Below are 15,532 nucleotides of genomic sequence, written 5' to 3' on the forward strand. Positions count from 1 at the left end.
GGAAAACACCTCGTGTTTTTTTGACACTGTCACAACAGAAATACAATGGCAAGTACTTCTTTCCAGTGCCGGTAGATAGTTTATTTATGCAAGAGCAAGACAAGAGTTACAGTAGGATATTTATGTCTAGCATCAAAGAAAAGCCTGCTTCAGGCCAGCACATGGGAAAAATTGCTCAAAATATATTCATCATAGAGAGGTTATCTATGTAGTGCTGCTGAAAGCAGGGAAGCGTTGTGTTACCTGGGTTGTAATTGCCATCTGAATGAAGGGATGATTTGCCTTGCTTATTATAGCAGTATTTCTGTTAAAACTGTTCACAGTTGTGCTTTCTAATTCTTTCTGGCTTCTTCACCATTCTCTCTTGCAGAGCCCTTCATACTGGGAGATGAATCCAACACATTTATATTCTTCTTAAAGTGAGTACTGGAGTTCCAGTGCATACCTTTTGATCCTGCAGCACGTTCAGAGTTGGAAGATAATCCATATCTATGAAATAAAAATGAAAGCATTGTGTGTAAACCTGGAATTTAATTTTTTTAATTGTATTTCTTCTTGACTTGCAAAGACAATGCAGAATTTCAAATATTTAGAAAAAATGATGCTTTGAAAATATTTACCTTTGAAGTCACCAGCATAAAAAATTTCACAACAAAAGGTGAGACAAATTTTTTGTATTACAAGCAAAATTTAAAAGCTTTGTATAAAAAACAGTATTTTATTTCAACGTGTAAAAATTCCACGGTGGAAACACATTTTTGTAATTTCTGAAAATCTTCATACAGATATATTGATACAGCATTACTTCATTACACTGAATGGAAAAGAATTCTCTGCATGTGGCAACACATGCCAGAGGATATATGACTTAAACCCAAAATCTTAAAACTTGAACAAAACAGCGAGGCAAAAATGAAACAGGATAATCAAACAGATGATATATAAGCAAGAATATAATGAAGTAAGACTCCATTTTATAACCAGTCATCAACACTGTGCAGCTGGTAAAACTTGCAAAGCCTTTCGACTGAAATGAAATGACATTTTTCAAATGACTTTTTTTTCTGGAATTTTGCTGCAAGTTATATTAATGCAGTTTCATACAAAAATGAAATTCATGAGTCCAGAATCCTGCTCTAAGCGCATCCTCACCTCTTGTCACAAGACATCCAAGTTACAAATCATGTAGACATGAAGGACCGTGAGAACTTTCCAATAGCTGTTAAGTTCTCCTGGTGGCTGGACTCTGATCACAAGGAAATACAACAGCTTGCCTTTATACTGAAAGAATCAATCTTCAATAAACAGAGACATTTTCACTTCTTTAATTACCTGCAGTTTTCCAAATGTGAAAATAAGAACATCTTCGTGCCATTGGACATAAGTGGTAGACATGTTTTAGTTTTGTAGGAAGCATTGGCTGAGCTGTCTGCCGGTAATTTCAAGACTCACTTCAGATCAGCCACATAAAGGAAGACTTACATTCAAATTATTTTTCATATTTCAAGAGACAAGGTTTACAATACCTCTTGTTCACAGGTGGTCAGTTCAAGGACTCATTAAAAGTTATACAACTTTCCTATTGATAAATATGTGGAAATTATAGTCCAACTGTCTTAAGAAGTCACAGCCGTTAGAGAACACGTGCAGCATTAAAGGGAAATAACAAATTATTATTTAATGAGATGACTAGTCTTGCTATTGTTGCTTTATTTTCAAGTAACACTGAAACGGGCTCCCTGGTGTTTGTAGTTTCTGGCTATCTTTTTTTTCTCCTCATTATTAATTCTTTTTTTCTCTGTGCTAATCAGCTGAAGTGCTATGTGTTCAGAAGACTGATTTTTATACTTTATTCCCTTTGGATTTAAGGGTTACTTGCAGAACTAGCCAAAGACTTAGGCAGTAAGTAAAGTCAAGGGCACACCTCCTGACCACCACAATGTACACATGCAGAGTTTACGTGACTGTTACACCTCCGGGTCAAGGTTCATCAAGGATTTCCATAAATCCAATGGGTAATGTGCCAAATAAGATTAGAGAAGACTTCACATTATTGCACAATCCAATGAAAATATCATCTGCTAAGCTCCTTCTGGTGGGGACTGGAAGTAGGTAGCTAATATTAGCAGGTGTTTGTCTCAGAGGCAAAGGGAAGGCAGGAGCACCTGCTAACATCTATGCAGAAAGTGGGAGCAGCAATAGTAACTTCACCTGTGGCAATGTCTCCAGTAAAACTACAATTTTTAAGAGTGGAGATTCTGAGCATTGCCCTATTGTGTCATATTTTTTGTACTCTTACATTAGGTTTAATCTTATCCTGTTCTGTATACCCAAATGTGTCTTTATTCAAAATTCTGTTTAAATTTATCTAGATGTACTTTCCTGATACCTAATTCCCAACATTATATTTTCACAGACAGAATCACATTAATACATGGAGCCGGTGGATTTTTACATCTGATCTGTGCCTGTTTTATCTACACACATATTTTTCTCTCAAACTTTGACCTGCAAGAAAACAAGAAGGAGGAATGAATTTTGATACCCACATCCTGGCACTGACAAAATAATCTTCCAATATGTTTGTATTTGAGAATAAAGCAAAACGATTTTTTTGTTTTATTTTTTTTGTTCCACAAAGCAGTAGTAGAAGTCTTAAAGAGGCAGGCCCATTTATATTTGTCTCCTTCATAAATGCAGTTAATTAACTGCCTCTCCTTTCATTAGATCTCTATCCTTTGTCCTCAAATACAAGTGGAATGAGATTCTGATATTGTCGCTGAACTTGATGAGCACCTGACTCCATTAGTCATTCCCTTGAACTCAATGGTCTAGATTCTCAAATGGTATAAATCAGCATAACCCATTTCTATAATCTAAAAACCTAACCTGAGAAAATTATTTGCGGAATAAGGTCAAACATGATGACAGTAAGGGAATCTGGATCATAATATAAAATGTTATGAAGCATCCTAATCCAGAAAGCCTTAAAAATTTAAAGTGAGAATAAATAGGAACAATTACCTGTGTATGACAGACACAAACAAAAGGTACTAACCTCTCTAGATGGATCTTGCCTTTATACACCACCACGTTTGGTTCAAAAAACTATGCTTTACTGCAGAACAAACTTGAATTCAGGAAGCCCACTGGCTGATTCCTGTATAACACTCCCAGAAATACAGCCGCAGTAATATTCACAAAAAGTTGAATGAAACAGACTGAAGACAAGATCCTGTCTACAAGTGACCGAAAGCCAAATTTTGAAAACATAATAAATGAACAGTGCCCAGGTCTCAATCCTCTGATGCCAATGGGAAGGAATGATGGATTTCCACAGTTGCTGTGCAAAAGTGATGTTCCCAGCCACAACCCTGGCAATCAGTCAGGCTTCAGAGTAAATTAATGCAGCCTATAGCTGTTCTAAATTTTGCCAAAATAATAATAATGAAAAAATGTCCACATCTCATTTCTGATCTGATTCTCATTCGCTTGTTCTTCTCCTGGCTCATTGCCTTTTGCCTTCCAGTGATGCTGTAACAACAAGAAGGCACGGAAAACATCTCTACTTCTTCCAGATCTTTAATAGCACAGTAGCTGGGAAACACATGCAGAAAGTAAGAGACCTGGTTTTAGTCTCCACAGGTTGAGGAAGATACGGACTTCAGATTTCCCTTAAGAAGTGTCCAGAATATGTCTGGTATCTCCAGGGCTATGGCCAACAGTTTTCAGCACATAATCAGGGTACAGAACTCCAAGCAGCATGGACATGACGACTCACTCAAGTTACAGTCACATGGCCCTGCAGAATGGAATCCATCCCCCAGTGTTTATAACTTACATACTATACTACGCAATTCAACTTTGTAGACTTCTTTGGAAACACAGTTAATCTGAGTGTTTGTAAAAGACCAACCTGATGCATGGTGAGGAAATGCTACTAAAATAGAGTTCTGCTCTTTGCAGTGGCTTCCAAAAGTACCACCCTATCAGTGAAAGTGGGAAAGGTCTGCTAAGGTGATATATCCCACACCAGCCAGAGCTGTGGGTTCATGATGGATAGGATGAACTTTATAAAACACTTTTAATCTTTGGCCTTTAAGCAGCATAGCCAACAACAGGTTCACATCAGGATAGTGGCATTAGCCAAGACAAGTTTACAAATCCCTGAGTGTGCTTCCATCATCCTGAGCTTGAGATATCTGTCAGTCCATAGCAGATGCTGCTGTTGCTGTGCATGTGTCATGTTACTGAAACCCCTAGATAATGATTACGACCGATTATACTAGATGCCATGTTCCTTAATCATATCACTTACATTTCTGCTGAACAGCAGTGACAAGGTTTTGAAAGGAGAAGATCACAGCTGTCCAATAAAAAAAAATCAGATAAAACAGACAGTGTTTGCAAACAGAAGATTATGCTAACCTGAAAAGTAGCTTTAGTGCTGTTGATTTTTGCACTCATCCTAACTGAGCTGAGCCCTCATTCATCCTTTTTGTTTGGCATTGCATTTGAAATAGAAGTGATTGATGCATGAGCATGTATGTTTCTGTTTTTTTTTTTTTCACATGGTTTATTTACAATTTTCTGTTCTCCAAGTGAGCATTTGAGAGGGCTTTTTGTTGTTGTTGTTGTTGTTTTTCTTTCCTTTCCTCACCAAGATTACAGGCCACTGAGTACCAGGAACCGAATACCAGTTCTGATGCAGACAGCTGGAGTGAGAAAATCCCCTCCTTGCCCTAGTGGTAACCCCAGCTCTAAGCTGAAGACATTCCCCTCTCTTTATATGCTGGCTCATTTTGGAGTCTCTCTTGTGCAGAGACTGCCAACTGTCCTGAATTAAATGCAATGCATTTCAATATGAGTTACTGCCTACTAATGACTGAGCAAAACCAGTGTATTCATTTAAGTAAAGAGTTCAAGCAGGGTTCCAGGAATGGAGCACCGTGTGCCCTACTAACAAAGCTATCTAGTTCAGTGCACAATCTGAACTACGCAAAAGAAAGAACCTTATACTTTTAAGCAGTTATAAGACAGTACTACAGGACTTACAGTTTTTGGTGAAAAAGTCAGATGTAATTACTATTTGACACAAAGGATTTTTGTCCTAGCTCTGCCAATGTTCTATTTTAAATAATTAAAATTATAATTTAAAACTTAAATTGATCATTTCAATAGACCTAATTCAGTCCTCAGAGGGAGCCAGTAGTGTCACTGTTAAACTGTTGATCAGCCCAGTGTCACTGCTTCTCCTTCATCAGAGCATGTACCATCAGATCTATAATTCTTTTTCAGTTATGATGGCAGAGCTCCAATATGGGCGTAGCTTGACCCAGGTTAAGCTGATTTAGCTAAATGCATAAATTTTTCACATTCTGTCATGTGAAAGATACAGGCCTTGAGCTGAAGTTGGGAATATAACAATAAGAAAAGTAACGTATTTATGTATATAACTTTACAGAGATAATTGTGTCTGGACACTATTGTCTGGCAAACTTTTGACTGCTAATTGTCCAAAGAAAGTGCATGGATTAAAACAATGTCTTTGATTTTCATGAAGGTTCAGATGACTGTGCTTTCTAGTATTAATATTCAGAGAAAGTGAAGGCAATACAACTCACTGAAGGAGTGCTTTCAATCTTTCTGTTCCATTCGCACTGTTAAAATTATGTGAAGAATAAGCCCATAAGCCAGCTAAGAACAAATCAAATGGCCTTCATGATATAAATCACAGACCTAACTGGATGCCAATGCCCTCAGAGGCAAGGGCCATACCTCTGGATTTCTTTTGCCTTTACAGTTTGGATTCTAGTGGCTCCCAGTCCATTGGCAGTAGAGATGTTATATAAGAGATGTTCTCCAATACCTGTGTTATCCTCTGAGACTACTTTCATTAGTACACAAGGGAATGATATTTATCCACATGGCAGAACTTAAAGAAAAAAGAACTGAGCCTTGAAAGTACCACTGACTTGAGTCTTAGATTATCCTTTTAAACAATTAGTTATTAAACTAATAGTTCTATGAATTTCTGTTGCCAGAGTTTTCTGTTCTACAAAAGTTATGAAGTCAACTTCTTCAGGAACTCATAATGTAAACATCTAATTTAAATAATAAAGCAATGTTAACCTGTGATAAGCCCTAAATTATAGAACATCCCAAGGTGGAAATGACATAGAAGGATCAATGAGTCCAGTTCCTAACAGTGAGTCCAATACCTCTAAAAACCATCAATGTGCCATATGATGGATAAATCTATTTGCTCCTTTTCCCTTTAGAATGCTCTCAACTTTGGATATTGGACTTCACTGAAAATCGGGAATATGGATGTAAGCTGAGATGCACAGAACTGTAATTTCTGCTTAGATAAGTTATGCCCTTCTGAATAAACTAAGATGATTGCCTAGGGTTTGCCTAAACTTCCTAATATGACATCTATGGACCATATGTGACCATATGTGGTAGAAATAAAATGGAAGTATAATAGAATAAGAGATAAACATATAATTAAAAACAGCATAACAAACACTTGTGCTCATTCATTTTAATGACTGCATTTTCCAGTCTATAGAGCAGTTGCAGATCCACGCTGTAATAGCTGTGTTGACCACATGCCATAAAATACATCAGTATAGGCTGGGTCCAAATTATTCAATACTTGTAATAAATCTATCCCATTAACTAGATAAATATGCACAAGCAACAACTCTGGTGATAATCTTGGAAAGTGACATGTTGTTATTTAGTTATGCTAGCTAGAGGGAACCCACTAGTAATTACTCTTGCCTTTTACTAAGAAACAAACAAACAAAAAAATTAGTTTAGCTTTTAACATCTCATAACTATTTATTTCCTTCCGTTATCTGTAATTTGAACTGAAAAAAAAGGGATCGTGGCCTTCAGAGCTTCAATTCTGATTACTTTTTTGTAAGCCTAATAAAAGGCATCAGTCATACCATTTATTTGTGAAAATGAAATCTTCATATATTGAAGGTCAATTTTAGTTGAACTAATATAATCAGTAAAAGTCAAGGTTCCTTTACCATTAAAATTGTCCATGCTATGAGTCTTTTGATATTCTATGCTTAACCTTGAATCATGCTATGTATGTTTGATGAAGGGAGGATAGTGAATTCACGTTACAGTATAATGACTGTGTCATTGTGGCCTTGATTTTAAGCTGGGTAAAGCAGATATCCAACAAATATAAGACTTCTTAAAATTATTTGAAATTAATACACTCTTGAAGTACTTCCTCTCACCTCAACATAAGCAACAGGTCACTTAAAGTCTTCAAACAGGTTTTAGTTACAGTTTTATGAAATATTTATCATCACTCCTGAATATATTTCTTAGAGCTGAAAGATGGTTACGCATAACTAGAGCAAGTATTGGTATTGAAAAACACTTTGAGGTTTGCACAGACGAAATCACACGATAATTAAATATTTACCGCAGTCTGCGATCAAAACACTCTCACCACTACAGGCTGGCTGGCTCTCGCAGGTGTACAGCTCTGCATTACCACACCGAAAGCTGTCATGCTGGGCCAGCCGTTTTAAGAGGAGGATTTGTGTAAGCAGTTCGCTACTCACAGTTTGAGCACGAGAAGTGGCACTCAGAATGCCCTGCTTCTGTCATCTCAGCTGAGAGGAGTGCGAACTGAGGGTGTGCGGGCTGCTTTGTGAGGACTAGCAGGCCAAAGCTTGTCAGAAGATACAGTGGCTAAGGAGCTTACAGATTATGCCTTCAGAAGGTGCATTCCCCTTGGAAAATGGGAATGGAATAGCATTAGGCAGAAAATTGTGTTCTTTTGTAAAGATGCAAGATATACGCCTGAAATCTAGGCGCTGTGGTTATAAGCTACAGTTCCCTTTGGACAGAGCATGCCTAAACTTGAGCTGTATTTTCTTTAGTGTCAGAATGGATTAAATGCATGTGCCTCCATGTGACCTCTGGAGTACTGTGGAAAAGAATGAGGTTGTCCCATTGTTTTTACTTAAAGTGCAAAAGAGTCATGTACAACCCTCTGTCCCTTCTAGCCCATGGTGCTATGAAGAAAACGTGGAGCAGAAGAGGTGGTGAGAAGCTGCTTCTTGGAAGATGATGCTGTGTGCAGCAAGTAGCTAAGGGGTACTTCAGCTAGCTGTGACCTAAAGGCAATGTACAAGCGCAAACCACACTGGATTCAATTATAAAACTCTCTCAGACCTGCGCTTCACTTAGTAAACTAACCACAGTACCAAATTCATCACTTACAGAGAAAGACATTTTTGGGAAATGCTCTCTGATGTTTCTAATATTCAGATGAATCAGTAACTAAATCATTTCTCTAAGTAGATAACATGATACTTGAAAGATAGTCAATGCATTCAAGTGCTTTGCTAAGTAGATGGCAAGGAAATGTGCTCAGGGGCAGGACTTTCTAGATCCAATTCTGGCAATGAAGATGGCAGTGCAGTTTTGTTCTTGTTCTGCAGCTCCAGAAGATATGAATCTGAGACCTCTCCTTAATTTGCTTCTGATGCTTTCTGTCTCACTACCTTTTTGCATTTCAGTCCAGCTGTAAAATAGGTATTTGATCATTTGCAGTGAGGAATGAAAATGATAATCAATGTGATGCCGCCAACCTCAGATCAGGGAGGGGTCAGGCTGGATGGAGTCTGTACAAGAAGGATGTTGACCTGAAAGCACTGGCAGGCCAGAGCTCTTCACAAACATGAGTGCCTCCTCATTTTTAAAAAAGAAGCTTGATTAAAGAGTACATTCAAATGAGTTGGCACAGAGTTGTGTTGAAAACATCACGCACAAACTGCCCCAAGAAAGATGCAGTGCAGATTTACAGCAGCGTTGCACCACTTACTCCAGTGAAATGATTTTGATCTGTGTAAATGAGATTAGACTGAGGCCTGAGCCTTACTGCTCCAGAACTGAATATCTGGAGATGACTCAAAATGTCTATTTTGTGTTTCTAAAGCAGTTCTGCATCAAGATAGAGTGTGAAGAACTTATTTGCTGAAAGACCTAGGGAAAAGATACAATGGGGAGTGAAAGCTAAATATAAAAACAATCAAGGATGCACAAGCTGGAAGGGTCTTTATATTCATGTCCATTCTATTCCAGCAAAAGTAACTTTTAACCTGTAGATGGCTTTTTTTTTGTTCTTTTTTTCAATAATCATTCTGTTTCTTCTGAGAAAATTACTAACTAGAAGCAAAGCATGTGCTGAATTTAGTGTTGATTATTCAGTTCTGAATTTTAACTTTATTTTCAAAATTTCAAGTCTAATGAGATGTCAGAAGAAATTTTAATTGCAAACTCTATGCCAGCAAGCAAAATCTCCTCATGATTCGGTGCATATCTGCATAACATAAACTCCTTAAAACCATGTTCCAAAATATTTCAGATTGATTTTTTTTTTTCCAGAATATCTCTGCTAAAGAAGAAGCAATGTCAGGCAAGTCTATAAATAGAACAGTACAGTATGAACTTTTGAACTGTGAAATCTGGGGGATGTAATCTTCCTGCTAAACAGAGGCTTACAGCAGATATTAAAAGCTCTGATAGGAGCTACGGCAGTGTTTGAGCTGCCTGTTAGAGGAAGGAAAATTGTGAATTGCTGTTCGCGCTGTGCAACAGTGCGTTAGAGTTAAGGTTGTTTCAGAATCACTCATCCTGGCTGAATAAGTTAGCTTGGCTGTTTTTGTCTGTGTGTGCTTGCGCATAAACATGCTGTGACCGAGTGGCTTATCAGCATTAAATGTCTTAATACTGAAGTGAAATAGAAAGGTATTTGGAGCTAAAACAGATAATGTAGATCATATAATGCAATTTTTAAGTGATGAATTTGTTGGGATAATCAGGCTACGTGGCCATTCGTGTTGGTTTTAGTGGAGAAATGCTGATTTTCATCAGCTGAGGATCTGACCCATGGGAAGTACCACATGAAAGAGTTTACTGCAGTTTCCGGCTGCTGAGTTCCTGCCTGTCACACTTTGAGCACACACAGGACTGCACCCTCTTCTGCACAAGAAGTAACTGAAAAAACATCACTTCCCAATGTAACTGTTACACTATAAATTCACATCCACGCCACAGCTAAATCTTCATAGCAGTTGTGCTCTATGAAGAAGCTGCTTTCCAGAGACACAGGTGTGCAGCCTGAACGCTTTGGGAGAGACCCACACCCCCCAGCCTGCAACAGGCCTCAGCTGCTCATAAAATGGAGGGAGAGGCACTTGTAATGCCTTTTTTTTTTTTTTTTCCTGGTAGTATCCACATGTTTGGATTGGTGTAGCCCTTGATGGTTTCAAGCAGCTGCCACAGCTGCAAACTTTCCTTTGAAACGGAACCAGGAAAATGCAAACCCGGCTCCAGGATCTGGGTTTTTAAGGAAAGCTGCTGACAGTTGCACAGATATGGAAGAAAATGGAGGCAGCAGGTAATGACAAGGGACGCTGTGACTGAATGGGAGAGGGGTGCCTCCAAACTAAGTAGGCCACCTAGCAGCAGCACCTCTGCCTGCCCTCACAGCCGCCATTTTGTTGGGCTTTCAGCCATAGCCACTGCCCTGCCATAAAAGAGCGGGAAAAAAGATGCTGAGCTGTGGCTGCTGGAGGGCTGGGTTGCTGTGGTGGTCCCTCATCAGTGCTGGCAGCTGTGAGCCTTCGGCAGGGCTTTGACAAGGCTCAGCTGCTGTAGCCTTGCCTCAGCTTTTATCATGAGGACCCATGAGTGTTCTGGAGAAGACTCTTCTGCAATGCCTGGCCCCGTCCTCAGGATGAGCTGATCAGAGGGCAACAGACATGTGAGTAACCCAGGTGCTACCAAGATGTGATTCTTTGTACTGGTCTTTGCTTGTGGAAATCATTCAGTGTGATGGTGGGGTCGTTTCAAACTCTTGACCACCACCTGGCTGGCTAGAGATGGAGTTGTGTACTAATGAAGGGTTTTTCCCTCTCTTGTATAGATGCTTGAGTTGTGTTTTCCTTTAGTTTCTCTGAGGCTGGTGCTGAGGGACATGGAGGTATACGATGGGTGGGCAGTAAGTGCATGCGCTGTCCATATGGGTTATGAGTTGTAATGTTCATGGACACTCTGGAAGACAGGTTTGTTGGTGCAGTTCCTCAAATTTTTCCTTTGCCTTTGAAAACTGAACTATTTTGATGAAGGCTAGGGTGAGTAAGGCTTTGCCCTTCCTTGAGTTGGTGGACAAAGCAGAAGAGATTTCTGTCTGGTACAACAGTGGCCTTTGGGTCCTGTGTTTGCTTGGTGGACTATGAGTGGGCAGCAAGATAGATGTTGCTCTAGCATGTGTAAACTCTGGAAATTTGAATGGGTTCTACAGACCTTCTCTGAAATACAGCTCCTAGAACTGACTGCTGTTTTCTCTAATGAATACACAGTATAAATTTCTAGAGACAGGAGTTTCACTTACTTTTCTTCTGTAGATAGACTAATGTATTGATTTTTTTCTTGCCATCTTTCTTTTTAAACCTGAAGGAAAAATTCAAATAAAACCTAATTATGTCTCTCTGTTTCTGAACAGTTTGGGAAATTGCAGAGCAATCAATATTAAGTACATTTTATGCCAATTTAGAAACATATTCTGTCCAGATATGTGCTTGATAGAGCTCTGATTTTTGTGTAATTTAGGCTGAAAAGTAGGGTAATGTGGATTTTCCAATTAGCTTATGTTAAGTCACTGTTCTTCCACCTAAATTTTTTTAATAGCTTGGTTTTTAAAAGCATGGGTGTATGCGTCCAAGGGAGTTGAATAAAAAGGAAGATAATCTTTTCAGAAGGATGAAAGACAAGTGGATTAATGCAGAGTTTGGGATTTTGTGAGAAATTCAGACATGCAGACTAGTGCTGCAGGGAGAGCTTCTGCTTGTGAAACTGTCACTTGTTAATTAAGTTAATGTCCACGGTGCTCTGAAAATATAAAACACTATGCAAGTGCTAAGTATTATTATTCATGATGCCATTTTTGACAGGTTTACTAGAATAAGCTTTGCAGTACAGTATAAGTTAATGTTCTAATGCTTTACTCATTTGCAATGAAACTTAAAAACAAAGTAAGAATTGAAGACCAGCAAAGGCTAGCAAACTAATTGGAGTCCCTCATTTAGTGTCCTCCACAAGCACTGTCTGGGAATGAGGTTAAATCAAAGGTAACATGGAGCTGGTTGCTATCTTCTAGAGCTCTGCAGGGAAAACCTCAGGTGTATGGTGGGCTGCACTGGCTTATTGTGACTTCCAGTCGTCCTGTTAGGAGATGGTTGGTCCCCAGTAGCTGTAACACAAAGCATTGTAGCCATATGGCTAGTGTGTCCCTCCTGTCACCAATGGACTCATTCCTGTCACAGACTGCAAAAGGGGAACCGGGTAAGATGTCAGTCCTATGTAGCTGAAGAGTGCTTTCCTCCTCTAAGGGAAATCCCCACTGGCCAATTAAATTGGTTTGTGGCCTATATCTCTGTTGCCCTAGAGGGGCTGCAGAAAGGAAAATGTTTTTGGAGTGGCCTGCATTGGTATTAGTGCCTGAGCAGATGCTGAGAGCTGGTCAGTAGTTTTGTATACAGGTACACAAAAAGTGAATATGTTATATTTCACAGTTGATTGGGTATTTGTAGTTTGTATGTCATTTAGATACAGAAGCATAGCTGCGTGTAGATATCAGATCTAATAAACAGAATAGTTTCCTCACTGTCTTGGGCACGTTTCCCTTAATAACTGTACGCAACACTTTTTCTATGAGTAAAGCTATCAAGGCTGACCTATGAAGGGGACATCCTAATCTTCAGATGTTATTCTTAGATGTACTTTAAGCCCAGTAATGGAAAATTAATTTTCTCCTGTCTTGATGGCTTAAAACTGGTGTAAAACAGTGTGAAATGCAGAATTAAATATAGAATTAAAAACTCAAATGGCCTTATGCATATATTTCTTTCTGTGTATTTCATTTCAACTGTAGTTTTGTATTTCCTGAGCAGTCAAGTCCAGAAGATGTCCTGTTGGCATAGGCAAAACAAGGGTCTGTCTAGTTTAATTGCAAAAGGAAAAGTTCGTGGATTCTTTTGTATTTTGACTTGGTTCTGCTAATGTGTTGAGTGTGCATGTGCACACACACCTACGCTCAATGGTTCCAGCCATATGAGACCAGCCACTCCACTGCTTAATTAAATTCATTTACAGACTGGCAGACACGCTACTTTTCAGTGCCATGTGTCCTGGTTGTTCTGGGAGACCTTCAGGGCTAGTTTTGTTGTATGCTAGAGACAAAATCATTGTGAACTCATTTGATATGAACTTTGCAATTGTGCTGAATTAGTCAAGCACTACAGGTACTATTGGGAGAGGAGGATTATGTGGTTATTTTGGGGGAGGTGGTAATGATTTCTTTCAAGAATATTAACATACACCTCCCTTGCTGGTGTTATTTCCTTGCCATTTAATGTATCGTCAGTCTTCAACCTCATAGCTGATCTTGATCAAAGATTGCCTGAATTCTGCCATGACTCTGTCCTTCTCATGGATCCAGAAAAGTAAAGTAGTAGTACTTTCTTTCCTCTATATATTGGAAAATGTTGTAGTATATGAGAATATACTCTTTACAAGATGAATATCTTATCTGAGTTGGAATGGCTGTCTAGAATTAATGCTTTTGTCTGTCAAGGATTTAGAATTATTACTGCCCTCCTATGCAGGTAGATGAAGAGGAATGGTACCTTGGGTGGGAAGATCTACCAGTTCACTCAATTGTCTTGCCTGCCAGACAGCAGTCAGGTGTTAGTCACTGAGTAAAGTACTCTTGAAGCATCTTACTGGGGTGACTTGGAACCTCTGCTACTCAGACTGTGAACTGAGAGAGAGGGGATTCTGAGCTGACTCATCTATTACCCAGATGTCTCCTGAGTCAGTTAGTTTCCTGTTTATGGAGTGGCAGTTCTGGGATTTGTAAGTAAAACAGCTTCATGCTATCAAGACTTTGCAGCCTATTTCCCATGCAAAAAAAGGAAAGGAACATAACAGAAAAAAAATAAAATTAGACTTCAGCAATTGCTGGTGTCCTGATATAGCAAGGGTGATTTAAAAATCTAGGCAGGATGTCTGTGTTGATACTGGAACTATAAATTGTATGAAGATCTGAGTCTTTTGAGACTTAAAAAAAAAAAAAAAAAAGAGGGGGCAAGACAAGAGGATTGCCTTTTACCCTCTTCTAAAGTGCAGTAATAGGCTGTCATTCTAAAACAGATATATGGACATGCACCTTGGATGCTCTAGTTACTGAATATGGTGCAGCTAGTACATTGACCCTGTCATGAAAGCACAAATAGTCAGAATAGGGTCCTTAAGGCATTGCTGTCTATTATAAATCAGTTAGAATAATTCATGCTATAGATTTACCAGTGCTGAAAAGCCTTTTCTTCAGCAGAGTATAAACATATATCACATCTTATGGAATTTTTTCCTTCTTTGTATAAGTCAGGCTTAAAGAATCCTGTAAGAGAGGAACAATGCACTGTTACAGACAATTCCCTAAAAACCCATTAGAAATAGAAGGTGGAATAGAAAGATATTGTTTAGCTCCAGGATCATTTTAACAGCTCGAGTCATACCTTTGTTATTAAGTTTAGAGCACGTGTGAAGGAGCTAACAGTAAGCCTGTATGTAGAGCATACAGGGACTGTGTCTGGAATCAAGCTGAAAATGCAAATAGAACTTTCTTTTCTGGTTTGGTTTCTCAACACAAGTTAGAGCAGCTTGCACCAACTGGTAAAGGCTGCAAAGGGCTGTTTTGCCAGCTGGGAGGTGCAAGGGTGTAATAATGCTGCTGGCATGCTGCCTGTGCCAGCCATGGGGAGGAGAGTGGCAGGAAAGCCAATGTGTGTCTCAGTGCCACTGAAGAGAGATTTTCCACAAACCAGGCTTAAAGACAGCTTGTACCACTTGGGAGTGAGACGTTGTGGCTCTAACGTTACCGGAGACCTGCCATGAAATGTTTACTCCCTGTACATTTTGTACACTTTTATATTTCTAAATTTTCCAGAAATGTTAAATCCAGTTGATCTGTCACGAGGAGCTGGCTAATGTGCAGTTCCCTAGGTTCTGATAAATGGCCTTGGCAGTGAAGGAGTTAACTGACCATCATCAATTACAGCATCAGAGGGGGTGATTAGGGCTGAAATTGCAGGGAGGTTTTTAATTTAGCCGAGTAGAGGAGACGCCCCCAGCTTAGCCAAGCTCATCAGATCATATACTTCTTACTGCTTCATCCGCTTACCATGCACTGCCACTCAGAGCTATTGTGCATGGAGAGGGCACTGCGCAGGCGTCATGATACGATATTATTCTGCTGTCCAGAAATCCACCCGAGACTCGCTGTCACTTCGCCTGCTGCGGAAGTGCCTATCAGACAAAATTCCCACAAGGACCCCAAATCAGGAATCAATCAGCAAATTGTGGAAAGGAAAAAATTCCACACTTCTTAAGCTTAACATGAAGTAACTTCTTCACATGATTTCCC

The 15,532-nt window shown here is 39.2% G+C and overlaps 1 long non-coding RNA gene across 5 annotated transcripts in view; it reads left to right on the forward strand.

Annotated features, from left to right (window-relative positions):
• Nucleotides 10,309-15,532, forward strand: part of LOC110403931 — a 112,372-nt gene continuing 107,148 nt past the window's right edge. For all 5 annotated transcript variants that reach the window (XR_002441931.1, XR_002441933.1, XR_002441932.1 and 2 more), the window contains exon 1: nucleotides 10,309-10,810. This is a non-coding gene — a long non-coding RNA (uncharacterized LOC110403931). The remainder of the gene's footprint in view (nucleotides 10,811-15,532) is intronic.

Source organism: Numida meleagris, chromosome 9 (genome assembly GCF_002078875.1).
Source record: "Numida meleagris isolate 19003 breed g44 Domestic line chromosome 9, NumMel1.0, whole genome shotgun sequence".
Lineage (NCBI taxonomy): Eukaryota > Metazoa > Chordata > Aves > Galliformes > Numididae > Numida > Numida meleagris.